The sequence below is a fragment of the Haliotis cracherodii genome, unplaced genomic scaffold, assembly GCF_022045235.1.
Source record: "Haliotis cracherodii isolate W230 unplaced genomic scaffold, xgHalCrac1.p SCAF_16, whole genome shotgun sequence".
In the NCBI taxonomy this organism is placed as follows: domain Eukaryota; kingdom Metazoa; phylum Mollusca; class Gastropoda; order Lepetellida; family Haliotidae; genus Haliotis; species Haliotis cracherodii.
The window spans coordinates 19,196,697-19,213,812 of NW_027266271.1; the positions used below are offsets into that span (position 1 = coordinate 19,196,697).

The 17,116-nt window shown below is 38.3% G+C and overlaps 1 protein-coding gene across 2 annotated transcripts in view; it reads right to left on the minus strand.

The window, feature by feature from the left end:
- LOC139463914 (homeobox protein Hox-A3a-like) overlaps nt 1-17,116 on the minus strand; it is a 120,277-nt gene that overhangs the window by 70,790 nt on the left and 32,371 nt on the right. The window contains exon 1 of one of the 2 annotated variants that reach the window (XM_071245335.1): nt 12,980-13,094. The exons of the other annotated variant lie outside the window; for it this stretch is intronic. The gene's annotated coding sequence lies outside the window, so the exon portion shown is untranslated. Of the gene's footprint in view, nt 1-12,979; nt 13,095-17,116 lie in introns of those variants that run through there. 2 annotated transcript variants of the gene reach the window in all.

Consider the following 17,116-nt stretch of genomic DNA (forward strand, 5'->3'; position numbering starts at 1 on the left):
GGAACTCGGGTCTTTATTCTGTGAACAACATCCCATAAAGACAACCTTACATTTCAAGGAGCTCTCGGCTTTAACCTGTGAACAATATTCCATAAAGGCATCCTTACATTTCACGGAACTCGGGCCTTTGAGCTGTGAACAACATCCCATAAAGACATCCTTACATTTCAAGGAACTCGGTTCTTTGTTATGTGAACTACATCCAATAAAGACATCCTTACAATTCAAGGAACTCGGTCATTTGTTCTGTGAACAACATCCCATTAAAACATTCTTACATTTAAAATAACTCGGGCCTTTGAGCTGTGAACAACATCCCATTACGACATCCTTACATTTAAGGGACCTTGGGCCTTTGAGCTGTGAACAACATCATATAAAGACATCTTTACATTTCAAGGAGCTCAGGTGTGGGAGCTGTAAACAACATCCCATAAAGACATCCTTACATTTGAAGGAACTCGGTCATTTGTTCTGTGAACAACATCCCATTACGACATCCCTACATTTAAGGGAACTTGGGCCTTGGAGCTGTGAACAACATCCCATAAAGACACCCTTGCCAGTTGTCAGTACTGATCTTGGCTGATTGTTACCTCAGTGAAAATACTAGCATTATATATGGCATTATTTGACGTGTCACTTATACCAAGTTCTTTGATCAAAGAATTAATGGAGTGATGCTTACATCTAATGGTTATGTCATTTGGGGCCTTGTCAGTGGGAACATCTACATTCTTTGTATGTTTGGCAGTCAGACTTTGGATGACAGCTGCCTGGGACGGAATAGGTTTATTCCAATTCTGTTTCCTCTTGTTAGCTTTCTCGATTCAACCATGACACCGATACAGCATTTTGTGAAGTGGAACTGTTGTTAATACGTAATAGAATTCAGCCTCTGTATGTAAGAGTGTAGTAATAAGTTCATTACACGCTTGTACTAGCTTGAACTCAAGCGGGTTATATATTGCATTGAGATACCACGCTGCAGTTCAACATGGATTCTCTACTCAAACACAGTCTCCGATGTTACTTTATTTCTTTACTACCGATCGTAAGGCAGGCAAACAACAAGTTCCATAATTTGGGTAATGTTGGGCCGGGGATCGGGCATCTGCTCTCTGGGCAGACGTTTATCCACTAGACCACGTAGGCGGTATATTACTGAATGTGACAAATACAGTAAACTACGGTTATAACAAAAACGCTTATAACGAATTGACGGATACAACGAACTAACTTTTTAGTCCCGACTGTTTGCTGTAGTTATGCTGTATATATGCTTATACCGAATCACGGTTATAACGAACTAAAATTAGTAGTCCCTTTGAGTTCGTTATAACCGTAGTTTACTGTAATTGGTGTTGCAGTTAAGTCTGATTTGTGATACGCTGATAGCGAACAATCGGCACATTCAAGAAGACCGTCCGTTAAGACAACGAGGTCCTTGTTCACATCACTCCTATACCATACAATAACTGTTGTAAACATCAGAAATGTTTTCCGTCACTTCCTCATCATTTGTTGTGTGTTGTTTCATGCCGCACCCAGCAATATTCCAGCTATATGAGGGTGGCCTGTGAATAATCGCGTCTGGACAAACCAGTGATCGATATTGCAAGCAACGATTAACGCTGTCGGGATACGATGACATACAATCAACCAAGCCTGACCACCTGACCGCCATCGTACGACCAGTATAGGTTACTGGGGACCTATATTCTAACTCGGAATCCCCACGCGGTGTTCTTAAGCTGCAAATTATTATGAAACTTCAAATTTGGGTTCCTCTTTGAGAAGAAAGCATCCAATAAAAGCAGATTCCCAATTTGGGCAATGTTACTAAATGAATTGAATTGTATTTTTTGTTTTGTTTGTTTGTTGTTTAACGCCGCAATCAGCAGTTAATTATCGAGTCTGGACCAGACAATCCAGTGATTGACATCATGAGCATCGATCCAAGCTATTGGGATCAATGCCATGCATCAACCAAGTCACCGAGCCTGACCACCCGATCCCGTTAGTCGCCTTTTACGACAAGCATAGTCGCCTTTTACGGCAAGCATGGGTTGCTGAAGACCTATTCTACCCCGGGTCTTCACGGGTCTAATTGAATTGTACTTACAAATTGAATTGTACTTACGAAAAGTACGTGTAGCGACATTTCAACGAAGTGTATCAAACATGGTACACAATTGTACCGGACGAGTGCACGTGTGATCTGTGCCACAACAAAATACTTCCATTTCTTGCATTTAGCAAATACGCATATGCGAAAGAAATCAATGAATAGGAATACAACAATATGTTTGTATTTCAGAATTGTACAACTGCCAATTGTCCCGAACCACAGTAAGCAGACACCTCAAAAACTGGTTGTCATTGACAGAACGCTTCACGTACATTCCACGGGACGATCCATCTTCATCTTCCCTAAATGAAACATAGTTGCATCCCAGTACACAGAACACGCATCTGCACCCTCGACCGTCGGGTACAAAATGTAGTTCCGGTAGCAGAGAACGGGGATGTCAATATTCTGCATTCTGAACGTGTGACATGTGGAACAGGGATAGTTACAAATAATTGAGTAGACGAATATTTCTACCAGTATTCCATTGATGTTTTCTTAATAGATGAATGGAGGTCTGTAACAACCTTACCGCATTCTCTCTTATAAAATAGACAATGGTGGTGTGTGACGCAACAACCATGGAACAACGTGCATGAACATGCATCCATGCATATTATTGGGGGAACAATGACTAGGGCTTACAGAGAAGGTGTAAACACCAGGTGAACATATCTGAGATCAATTCATTTTTTTCATTTTATTACAATTTTGCATCAGGAAGAGAATTTATGGATGTCAATAGAGGTTATCACGCGAGTGTGTTTTCCTAATACAGGATATTTACCATCCCCAAAAACACAAACGTGATAACCTCTTTATCATATAATGTCATTCTTTAATTCTGTGCTTCAAAATCGCTTTCCCTCTCTCACACACAATACCGAAACATTGCGAGTTTTCCTGGAATGGGCGTATTAATAAATTATTACGTCACAGGGTAAGTAATGTGTCAGTCGGACAGTGACAGTAGCCAATATAGTTCCAACTGAAATCTCCTTCTTATACAGTGGTGAAGCAAGATATACGGAAAACACAATTTTTTATTGCCTTTCGCGGCAATCCATCGGTCTGTCTGCTAGAGTAACTGCCCTTTGTCAAAGGGAAGCTACTCTAACCCTAGCCTATGAGACGTCACGGCCACGGTCAGATGTTGTTGACAGTCGGTCTGTCCTGTCATAACGTTAAGAAGTGCAGTGAGATGTACATACAGCGACAAAACGAAACAGGGTAACAATTCAAACATATTTCGGCCAAATCCAACTATTTTAATTTGTGGAGAAAGGTTTAAGCCGCAGAGGTCTACAAGCACAGATATGGCTACAGATCCCACTTGGCTAGGCCTCGTGCCCTCGCAAAATTGTGTCGAAATTTGTATCTCCAAAGCTGCCAAAACTTATAAAATGCCTTAGCTACGTCACAGTAAAACACTGATTTTCAGTATATTAGACTGTTCTTTTGATAATGAAAGCAATTATCTCTGTAGTATATCCAGATTCCCGATGGTTAAATCTGACTCGATCGCCGAATGACGAGGGCGACGCCATGTTTGTTTATAAAGAGTGAAAGTAGTCCCTACCTGATATTTGCATCTCTATCCGCATATGACCTCAACGGATATCGTTTATATCCGTTGGCTTTATCCTGCCCAGAAACCTACCCATCATATGATAAACTTCTTTATTATGAGGAACACAACCTTTCGGAGTATATGCCTACTTCTTCATCAGGTGGGGGCACGGGTAGCCCAGTCCCTTGCGTCCCTTCGGCACGCCAGAAACCTATGATTGTGGGTTCGAATCCTGGTTCGCCCGATTATGTTTCTAGGTTTGTCAGCACCATACCCGTACCCGTGGGTTTCACCGAAGTGGTAAACGTCTTTGACTTGCTTCACTTCGGGCTTTCCTCCCACATTAAGCTGACACGCCGTGATATAACTGGAATACTGTTAAAAGTGGCGTTGAACCCAACTCACTCACTCACTCTTCATCAGGTAATGAAGGAGTAGGCATAAACTCGGAAACGTTGTGTTTCCCACAATAAAGAAGTTGACATCTATAAATTCTCTACCTCATGTATATCACTTCTAAATGCCTTTCAAAGACTTGACAATTTTGCATCATTGCGAAATCAGATCATTTGGTTGTTTTTCGTGACAATTCAACTTTGGGGGCTCCAAAATCTGGGAATGATAATATTTTCACAAAAAATATATCTCTTGGATTAATTAGGTTTTTAAAAAAATCGAAACAGAAAACAAATAGGTTCCTAAAGCATGTGATGAATTCCACTAAAGTAGGAGCTGGTGGAAATTTTGTTGGTGATATTATTAACGTTTGGATTTACGTGTGAGATGTCATACAAATAAGTACCAAACCAAAGCGTATACCTGTCTCAGTAAATACGACGGAACAATGTGACCACAGCTCATGGGCATCTGGTAACATGTTGGTATCAATTAACAACGGTATGGAAGATATACCTGACAACGAGTGAGAGCGTCTGTTGTGTGTGGGGGTGTAGGAATCAGTTTATTTATTGGAAGCATGGTTGGTAAGTGCGGTTCCCGTACACGTGAAGTGGTTTGATGCCCTCTCTGCCATCAAACCCTCTTTGGTGCATCTAAACAGTTTAATGTTTCACGTATACAGAACTAAGGGTCCTTTGGAAAAGAAGTTTAGCACTTGAATATTTTGACAAGACAGAATCCACTGTTGAGTATTTCAAAGGCATAAAACGAATGTGTTTTTACAGATGTGTATATTTCAAGTGTGCATTTCGGCTGTGTTATCTACAATTGTCATTTCTGAAGATTAACGCTGTGGAATAATTGTTTAGTCGGTAAAGTGAGTGTCCTTCATTTTTGCTTTTTTGGTCGATGTTCGAATACTGGTTGCGATGGTTATCCTTTCAGTCAGATTCGATTACGTGTCAGTTATTGGTACCCGGTGGTAGGATTCGATTAAGTGTCAGTTTATTCAGCTCTACATGGGCACCCGGTAGTCAGATTTGATTATGCGTTAGGTATGGATACTAAGAAGTCAGATTCTATCATGATTCAGCTCTACGTGGATACGCGGTAGTCAGTATATATCAACTGCGAGTTGATTCAGCTCTGCATGGGTACCCGGCGGTCAGAATCAATTACGTACCAGTTGATTCAGCTCTAAATGGGTACCCAGTAGTTAGATTTGATTACACGTCAGTTATGGATACCCAGTAGTCAGATTCTATTATGATTCAGCTCTACGTGGATACCCGGTAGTCAGTATATATCAACTGCGAGTTGATTCAGCTCTGCATGGGTACCCGGCGGACAGAATCAATTACGTACCAGTTGATTCAGCTCTAAATGGGTACCCAGTAGTCAGATTTGATTACACGTCAGTTATGGATACCCAGTAGTCAGATTCTATTATGATTCAGTTGATTCAGCTCTACGCGGGTACCCGGGAGTCAGTATCTATTAACTACGAGTTTGTGCAGCACTACATGGGTACCCGGTGGTCAGAATCAATTAAGTATCAGTTGATCCAGCTCTAAATGGGCACCCGGTATTCAGATTCGATTACTTGTCAATTATGGGTAGCCGTTGATCAGAATCTATCAAGTGTTAGTTGCTTCAACTCTACACTGGAACCCAATAATCAGAATCGATTACGTGCCAGTGAATTTACGGATACCCGGGAAGTGTTGTCCAATTGTGTTTAAGTTTCAGCAGCTGTTTCACGGATTATCGGCACATCTCCATCCCTATCACTCACCATCCGTCTATTTTATCACATTCGTTTATTCCTTTATTCATCACTTAGTTTTTATATATCCCTTCCTTCATCATGTGTTTGTGCGTTAATTCCTTCGTTTCTTCCCAAATGAGATGAATGAGAAGCACGATGATGGAGAGTACTCCTGCTAAGCATCATCATCATTAACATCGGCGACAACACCCACTCCGATATCATCATCGTCGTGACAGACGCTGCAACTGTTTCTTTGTAGATTGTGAATAAGATTATTTTCGAACCAACGAAACTGAATAAAAACAATTAGTAGATTATTTGCTGGCAAATTGGTATCAATATTAGAATGCACAGCCTGGGCATTGCATGTTGAAATGCACACGTGCAAAAGAAATTATTCAAATGTGGAAGTGACAAGAGAAATAGGACTAAGTAGTTCGCCCTAACTGATCTCTTTTAAAAAAGTATGCAAACAAAAAATAAGGGTAGATTCTATTTATTGGAGTTTAGTATGAAATACGATGTCGCTTTTTGTATACACTATTGGAAAAAACTTGTAAAGCCATAAAGTGAAGCGTGTGTTTAAATAAAGGTATGAATATTCGTATGTTCAAAAACAACTGTTAATCAACAAGGCAGTTACACTGCTCTCTGCTATTTATTTTAATACCAAGCAGTTTTTCTGAACGTATCTGTAAGTAGCCTCTTCTTGCTGTTTGTGAATACGTCTGTGACATTCTTACTTTATCATGCTGGCTGAGACGCCTGTGTTTAGCGTAATACAGCATGTCGATAAATAATAATAGTTTCATAGACTCATTGCATTACTAAATGTAAACCAAAAAACGAAGAAGAAAACTTGATTAATAAATCGTCAGTGTGTGCTCGTTAACAGAAGTGAACCGACAGGTGTAATTACTTGTTAGGAACAAACACTAATCTTACTTTTTTCATGCACATTGTGAGTGGTGGTACGGGCAGGGCAGGATATGCCTATCCTTTTGGCGTACACCTGGTGTCAATCCTGAATTTTAGTGATCCATCATATAGCTTTCACGACTATTTTGCCTTTTACGCACTAATGGATTCTGTTTTGATAGATAATCGAGATGAATTATTCTCTGGCGTTGACGTTTTATATTTATTTGTAAGATGGGTACAATCAGATCCAAAAGATTGTTGATATCTTAGGTGATTGATCACAGAGTGTACGCGGAAGCAGGAAGGAAAATTTCGTTTGATATTCAATTAAAAACCACTGGCACAATTATGGTCGCACTTTTCTTATTCTGGTTCACTGGGCCATCATGACGTCAAACCACCCTTCTCAACCCCACTTCCGGGTCGCTCAGGCATAAGCCACGTTATCCCCTGTGGGTACCCCGACAACAAGCTCCCCCCGGCTTCTCACACAGCAGATGGGGACAGAGGTCTGTGGGGACCGCAAAACCAGCAAGGTCTAATCACCTCGAGTTTGTTTTCAAGTCGGAATTGTCAGTGATCAAGCGAAATAAAATTAAACGGCTGACATTGTCTTAGACTTGTTTAGCGGCGACAGTATTCCGGCCAGACAGGTACTTGGAGGGGTGGTGCCCAGGGGGGAGGGTGGGGGTTGGGGTTAAGGGGACAGAGAGTCGGCGTAAGAAGTCAAAGAAAATATCCCATTTATCAGACTTTGTCAGAACGACGCGCCCCGGCATAAGATGGATGACTATTCCGCTCTTCTGGGACCTCGGCCGTGAACCTTTAGTAGCCCGCCAGCTTTTCTTGAGAGCTTGGAAAAATTCGAGAAAATGAAAAATCAAATTCGTTCTTGATTACTTTCTTCACCATTGTATTGAGAAGACGATTGTCGCCGATTTGAAGTACCAGACTCTCATCCTAAACCTTTGTTGCCCGGTCCGGATCATGTTGTGTCGAGACTGGATGATAAGCCAATATATTTACTTTACCGCTCGTGCACGATGACCACGGTTATAACCAAATATAATAATAAACGAATTATGTCAAAGGGTATTCATCCGATACTTTTAAATTGGCGTAAGTACTTTACAGTTTATTGTCGTCAATGTGTAGCGCATTTTTGTGAGTTTTCTTTTCTATCGGAAATATCTAAACCATTTGGATCGTCCCTATATGGCTGAAATAATGCCGATGCGAAGTTAAATTTTAACTCACTCACTCACCATTTGAAAGAACACCAGGGCCGCTGCAGCAGTATCAGCATCTTATCGGATTAAATGTCAACATGTACACCTATCAGCGTTATTATGTTGACAAATATTTGTTTGTTTTATTTGAAACACATTCAAAGTATCGTTATCACATCTACTAAACAAGATGATGTTGTTTACAAATTATTCATTATATTGTAAATAAATGACAGATAGCAAATAGCTGCGAAATTGTCGATAAAGCAACGCTCAAACGCTTTTATCGTCGTGTACACTTTCCATAGCCAAGCCCACACACATAGGACCGTGAAGGGAATTAACACCCTGTTATCAAAACTTACTTTTTATTGAAAGTGTTTGGTGAATTTTATCTTATTCCTTACAAAACGAATTTCACTTCATATTTCAAATGATATGTGTATCAAATCTCATTGGTGGATTTGATTTAAAGAAAACTACTTGAATAAACCTAAAGAAAGCATATACTTGCATTTTGCTTATCTTTCAGTTCACAGTGTTATGCAGTAGCTTATATCGTCTTCATAACTGTAAAGTTGATTACAACCAAACCAAGTCGTTGATATTTAGGAATGAAATAATCTTATATGGACTCAGAGACCATATAATAGATTATATGGTCTCTGATGCACTGTAAACGGACACCGTGTTACAGCTTTGGTGCAAAATATCAAGTTCGTAAATATAATACTATATATATTTGATATTCCTTTGAATAAAATATTTCTCTGCTTTGTGTTTGATGGGGTGTTAATTATACATATATATGGCTTATAACATCTGCAAATCCGGCGAAATCGCATTAAGATGCTTAAATTCGTACTTTTTGTTAATCAAATAATAGTTCCTCTATACAAGAATTAACAAAGTGATATTCCTACATCAAATAGCAACAATGTATGCATTTATTTCACACGTGTGAAACCAGGAAAATAAAGCAATTATTAATGTTTACGACTGCTATTGAAACGCATGGACCATTTATCGCACAGGTCGCTGTGCTTCGGAAAAAGCTCTTCATAAGACATTACATATCGTACCCATCCCACCCACGTGTTTTAGGGGAGAGACTAGACCCCCGGGTGGATGAATTGGGGGTCGGGGGTAGTCACCCCTGCGAGATCTCGCCCACTGTGTCTTTACTCAGAACATGGCCATAAATTTCAACTGTCCAACTCCCCTACAATGCTTCTGGTTTCATTTGCCGCTTGTGTTGCGGCCAGCATAGAACAGAGTGCTTTAAATTATTGCCTCTGTGACAAGCTGACTCGTCTTCAATAGAGACTCTCTGGTATAACTTGTCACGCTTGTATTCAGGCCCAAGGCCGGCTAAGTGATATATGCCCCGTCCGAAGCCACGATTATTCATCAAATCACGAGACACGGGCCCCTTCCATGGCGAGCCTCGCAGGGAAGTACGAACTCCCAAATGTTGCATAAAGCTTGTCACAAGAGACGAAAATTCCCACTCCCGACGGGGGTGTTCAAAGATAGGTCTGAAGCGTGTCGATCCTTTTCATTGACCAGCGGGGTTGGCCGTTTGTCGACAGATCTCAACAAGTGACACAGAATCGGACAAAAATGGAACTGTTTTATATGTCAACCTGTTCTTATGCTGACCTGACCGGACAGTGTAGTTAGAGGTAATGGGCCGAATCGGCCCGATTCAGACCATATGTGCTTTTTCGACACTACATGGGGCATTGCTGTAAAGCTAAACGTGTTTTTGTAATTTCGGGCCATGTATTCGACGGATAAACGTGTTTACAATCCGAAATCCTGTTAACTGTTAAAATTGTGTCTTTTGAAATATTAAGAGCTTTTGTCGTTGTTATCTTTGATATCGAAATCTATAGACCACTAAGCCATTGCTAAGTTTCATCAACATGATTTAGACAACAAACCCATCCTACCTACGACCATGATAACAGTGATCAAAGGGAAAAGTCGACAGCTTTGTGAATTGGCATTACGTTAGGCCCAAAGTCAGAGGCAAGATCAAAAACAAGGTTTGAAGCACGGATTTACTTTGTATAACCCATCCTATATTCGAAGGTCGACACTTACAGTACACCTGCGTTTGAATTGATCGATTAATGGTAAGTTTCTACTAACACAAGCAACATTATTTATCGTGATTTTAGGTATTATATTAATATAAACCTGGGATATTATATTACAATGTTTGAGTGGGGTAAATAGATGGCATCACTGACTAACGGTTACATGTCTGATAATTCATATGTTATTACAAGCACAAGGCATTTTTATTTAGCTTTTTTATTTTCATCATTTACAATACCCATTTACATGTTTAATCAAGGTTTATTTCAAAATGAATATGCACACGAGTGGTGATTTAAGGAGTTAAAGTTCAGCAAAGGATTTGATGTGTTAATATCCATGTACGTGCCCTGATTGGGTATTTGAAAATATTATAAATTATAATATTATACATAAGTAACACTAGCAAATTTAGTTTAGTGAAGTTTTTACATTACAATTTGTGGGGCTCATAAGAGCCTGTCGTTTTGGAGGCTTGGCAAATTTCATGACAAGACTTAATGTTCCATGAACACCGTAAACGAAAAAATAACACATATATGCTTCATTGTAAAAATGTTTAAGGTACACGAATTTTGAAACATTAGATATTAAATTTCAAACTTTAGAATTTTTTCAATAGTGTTTTGATGACACCACAAAAAAGTAAAATCTCTGATGTTTCTCACATATTGAAATCAGTTAATGCTTGTGTACTTTGAATGAAAGGCAAAATTAACAAAACACATCTCGAAATGTTAGGGAAAATGTAATATGGGATATAAAATGTTTTAATTTCGCTAATATTAATAGTCCATGAAATGTCAATACCATTCACGTTCCCACCTGTAATATGCAGTGGTGATGGGTAGTTGCCGATTAAAGTTTTCTTCTTGAAGGAAAAAGGCATGAAACTGATCATTCGTGCTCGTGTCAAATGTTGTCGAGAATTTCCTTTATTCCGTTAAATGTTTGTTAAACGAGAAAATAATTCAATAATTTTCTATCCGATGCAACACATTTCAGTCATGTATTCGAATATTTCGTTTTCCCCCGAGTGACGTTAAACATTAACTACTGTACAGAACACATCTATGACACAGAAAGAAAAACGGAACATCAGAGTTTTAAATGTGTTTTTGATAATCGTTCTGTTTACAAACGAAACATATTCGCAGAATAAAATGTCGTTTTGTCGAAGTCGTTCGAAAGCACTTGTACATCATGACTCATATGACATATATAAAATATAAACTTCAAAACTAGTGCCAACTAAAATGTGTTGTTTTTTTAATTTACCCCTACTTCAAGTTTAAACCATTCCTGTTTTAGATATAAATACATATATATTAGTTATACCTGCTACGTTGAAAAGAGTTTTCTTAGACGTTCGTCGAACGTGAATACCCACATATTTCATATCCCTATATTTACGAGAAAAACCTGCTTATGATAAATATACAGAAAATCGATTATGGGAATCGTTGTGATACTTTGTTCACATAGACGATGTAGATAAATAATTTCAGCAAAAAATATCACCTCTATTTCAATTTGCATCATAAATGAATTTTTAAAATTCGACGAAACAGGTTTTTGGGATCATATAAATGCAATTATACTTTTGAAAATGCAATATGAATATAAGATTATAATTGAATGTAAACATTTTAAGGACTTCATATGTATAAAACGCTTCAAGACAAGTTTCTGCGCATTTGCAAATAGTATCAAATGGGCTAAGATGTGGTCCGCAAAATAACGGGCTATTTTAAAATTAGTCATACATTTTAAATGATTTAAATTGATTCTTTATATTTAAACCTTTACAACAAAAACGTTAGGTGTTTATTAACAGTGATGAATTAAATCAGGTATTTTCTGTGGATTATATGATCACAGTATGCATAAATACTTTTATATTCCACAAGTATAATATTGACAAGATGTCAATTTCTTTAAACACAAAGTCAATTGAAGTTTCACATTTTAAAATGAATTAAAACGTGTATTTCATTCATGAAAATTACGAATATAAGAAAAATGAATATTTAGAAGAAGTAAATATTCACGGCACGTGAAAATACAAACAGGGAACACCCACGTGCAGACATACGTTTATCAGTAACTCTGTATCCCCAGGAATTATTTTCTTGCCGAAAGATGAGCTTTGCACGCTTAACATATAAAAGATTTATGCTTGTTGAACGTCATGTTGAAAGCTGATATGTTCTGTTTAGTGTTGACGAGAAGTTCTGTTTCAATAAATTTCACACGACATGTAAAAGAAAATTGCACTCGGAACAAAACGAACTCGAAAATGACATGCATGTCTTCACATGCTAATGCCGTGCTTGTACATTTCAGTCAAAACATCCCAGCGTGAAATGTACACGAAATATACAACACCTTCCATGACATCGACACCAAATACACATGGGGAAATATGATACGTAGTCGCAATCCAGTGCAATATATCCACGAATTCTTCAATAATATCCATGTATATAATCCTAACACCATGCCTGTTGACTTTCCGTCTTGTGGGAAGGAACTGGTAAGAAATGCAGACTGACTATCTTTATAACTGGCCATGGTGACACGCGGCCATTTAGGAATATTTACAGCCCTTAATTTCTCGTTACGCACTATAAAGACCTTCACACCACAATAATCATCTACTAAAAACCCCTTATCTTGACGAAACTGTAATCAAAACAATGTTTCAAGTCATAAACCCACAACCCGTGACTTTCTATTAAACAACAAGGACAGCAAACCTGAATAAATGGCCCTATTAGAATTAATATCAATCACCCTGCTTGTACAGTTAGTTACGAGTTTTTCATGTAGAGAAAGCAACAATACGGTACCTTTTTAATGGAAGATGGATTGTTGTTTTCTCCTAGATACGTCGAAGCGCTATAAAACACACGAGGGGAAAAATACTCGTGGGTTGTGGATTTCATGCAGTCACGTGACGTTCAGTAACAGGCTTCTTCGGTTTGTGCGAGCTCGGGGCTTCTGACAGGCGATATATTGAATTTTGTTTGAGTAAGATCACTCATGTGTGAATATGTCCGAAGATAATGGCCATATCGTGTCGATTTCAGCACCGTGTTAAACATTCGGGATTTACAAAAGCTATTTTTTGTTAAATCGATCAGTTGGAGATAATATTGGGCTGATTTCTAATAAAATCACGTGCAGTTGGTTAAAACGCTTTCATAGTTTCATTTATAGGATTATTTGTGTCAAGATGAAACACTTTATGTTGTAATGATAGGGAAAATGTCTAAATGGAAATGGATTTTTTTGGTTTGAACGCTTTAAGCTTGAAAATTACTTTCATTTGTTTTCAGGTATCCATAAAACTGTGTTATGGTAATTCGGCAAATGAATTAATTCTTGTTCTGACTTGGAGCTATTGGGAAATGGAATATGATTAATATCAAACAAAAAAACAACATTTTCATTCATCCATGAAATTAAACAAAAACTAGCGACAGTAACAACAGATTAACAATAAGATATGTTTTATCTGCGCGTGGGTTGACATAAACTGACTATAAACATAGTTGTTGTCACAGTATCTGTCGTAGAATACGTACTAATCGGTCTACGTAAGACACGTGTCTTACAAATGTGTTAAAACAAAAATATCAGTGAGCAACATGTGTCATGGACATTTTAATTATTTGTATTTTTGACAAGTTCTGGAAATAAAACAGGTCAATGCCAGAGCATAACCAGTCTGGATTATCCACAGGAACAGATTCAAGTGCGCGTAAAAGACAAAACAACGGTGGGAATTATATGTATGAATCACTGAAAATCAGTGATGACACTTGGAAGTGATGACATGTTAACGTGTGACATTTCTGTCCATATACTGATGGAAACATTCCAGTATTACTGTTTTAAATAATTGATTCTTGAATAGTCATAACGTAGGACGTAGTATGTGACGGAACATACGAATGTAACACGTAAAAACAGGCACTTGTGAAGAGTATGTGCATGAGTGAATCTTTTATTTCGCATCAACAATTTTTCAACTGTCTTGAAGAAAAGGAAGAGAATGAGCATTGAATGAGATGATAACTGTAGATGAAATATCCAATTCTCTAAATTCGTTAATAATTTTTTTATGGCATACTGTGTTAGCGAAATATCCACACAACAACAGATTGTTTCAAGCAGCAGGGTTGTCACTACCACATACAGCTAACACAGTTTTGTATTCATTTCAGAAAATGCTGCGCCCAGACGGTTCGTTCGTATCTTTGGCTATAACAAGAAAAACATCCAAGACGCTGGAATATCAATGCTGAAACTGATCCGTGATAGAGAGAAGAAAGTAGACTGACACTTTCCACAAACAATGAACAATTCCACTCCCGAGGAGGTTCAGACGGAAAGAGGGAGTTTTTCGATCCCCCATAAGGTTTAATAATTTTCCGCGTTCTTGACAAATGCTCACGCGTGTCCACGCAAACTGGACCATACAAAGATAACGATTTTAACAAATGCTTATTGTCGGGTAAAGAAAATAGAGAGAAGAAAAAAGGAAATGGAGAAAAGGTGTAAAATGTCAGATTTGACAGCTACATTGAGATGGTTGATTGTTTTTCCTTTCAACTTTAAAAAAGAAAAATGTATCTGTTTTCATCAAGTCTGGTATTTTTCAAAGGCAATATGTTCATATCATTTGCGAGGTACATGAGCAAATTGTCCCCGTGACGTTGCGTTTAAATGTTTAACTTTCCATTGTCCGTTAAGCTATAGTTTGCAGCCGTTTAGCGTCTAGAGTAGAAAACGATAACCCTCGTTCCAACATTTGTACGAGATCGTTTAAAAATGGGTTCGTTTGAGAAAATATTTTCCCGAATTCCTTACAGATGTGACAATAAAACAGTTTAGGAAAATCAAAGTTTTTACTTTAATGAGGGAAATGACATTACTGGATTCAAAAATCCATTTGGCGTTCAAATATATGTTCACGGCCTCCCCATTAACTGATGTCATGGTGTGCTGAAATGTCTGCAGCTTCAGTCAGTTGAAAATTGGCTTGCACCTAGTTTAACCCACGAACTTGCATTTTTAGATCCCATTTCGTTTTTGTCTTTAACGATGTAATAAAGTGAGACAGATATGTAGAATTATTGTCACTACTGCCGGCACTTCTCAACCTCACATGGTGGACTATGCGATTGGTTGACATTATCACGTGATCTTTCAGTGTCATCAACTTTGTACACCAGTTGAACAGGTGTAGACTTCTTTTTAATCTTTGTTCGGAATCACGAATTCCAACTTTTGTGATACTGAGATAAGATCCGCAATTTGAATTTCCCCGGCTTTTGTTGCATCACAGTTCGCTGATTGTGTCAAAAGAAACAAATACCAGAGCTTGTGACGCGGGCTGTGTTTTTGAGTCGTGGCTTTTGATTGGTTGAGTACTCTTATCGGTATGTTATCGCTGACACTTGAGCCAGCTAATTTAGGCCCCCGAGTTTCGAGTGGGTCCTTTCCGTTTTAGAGGCATTTGTCTTCGCCCTCTTGTGTTTCCCCTTTGACCACTAAGTGCCAAAATCCGGAGAAAGATTTACCACCGACCAATCAATCACCATGGTTTCCAGCGCGTGCTGTGACGTAACAAACCACATTGACCAACTGGCTCTCAAGTCAAGACGAGATTTACAACCGACCAATCAATCACGTGCTTTGTAGCACGTGCGGTGACGTAATACAAGATGGCTTGCTAAAAACGCGCCAATGTTTGAGATTGGTATCGACGTTATTTACAACTTTTAAGATAGAAATGTTAATTTGCATTCAACAGGAGTTTGAAATTTGGAACATTCCAAAAGTCAGCTTTACAATAAGGTCGGATTTTCAGTACTACTTTTAACATTCAATTAAACGAAAAATTCATATTCGTTTAAAGCGTTAATTCATTTTACAACAGTGTATAGTGTGACCTCTGTGTGTCGTTAGTTTCATTCTTTATACATATAGTACATGCATGTTGACATAAATTCGAACAGGAAGATTCATCTCAAAACATCATCCGATTGGGCTAATTTATTTCTATTTTTTACTACACAAGTTCACAAAACACCGTGGAAAATGGAAGTTGTTTGGCGATAAAATTAAACACGGAGAAAAGGATTTCCTTTCCTTATAATGATAATGATTATGATTGAAAAATAAATAATGATCCACATCCATTTTTCATATGTCCCATGAAGGTTCGGGGTAGAATATGTCTTCAGCTGTAAAAGACGACTGTGCTTGTAAGAGGGATTGGGTGGTCAAGCTCGCTGACTTGGTTGATGCATGTCATCGATCCCAATTGCGTGGATATATGCTCATGATGTCAATCAATTGATTGTCTGGTCCAGACTCGATTTTTTACAGACCGCCGTCATGTAGCTTAATATTGCTGTGTGCGGCGTTAAAAAACAAACCAACCAACAAACCATGTTTCACACTCATAAGAAATTTCTTCTGAAAGAGGAGTCCATTGTCTGATTCCGATAACATTATGCCCTTCAAAGAATTAGACATAAGAATAATTTGGGCATGGAGAGGGATCAGAGAGGGAAAGGAGAAACACACCTTGCCGTGATTAAATCACTGTGATGTAAGATTACATGAAACCAACAGTACATTAGTGTAAGTTTATAGTAATACATAGGAATGTAGGAAATATATGTAAATCTACTATACCTGTGTTAGTGAGTGAATGAGTTGGGCTTTGCGTTGTTAAAATGTTCCTGAACGTTTGTTATTCTTACCATATATTTAACAAGCACATCTCATATCTCCAGGGTTTACCCTTGGCCAATCAAACTGGCATGGATTTTTTATAACAATGTATTACTGTTGAAGCTGTTTTGTTTGTTTGTTGTGTAACGCTGCACTCAGCAATATTCCAGCTATATGACGGCGGTCTGTAATTAATCGAGTCTGGACCAGACAATCAATTGATTGACATCGTGAGC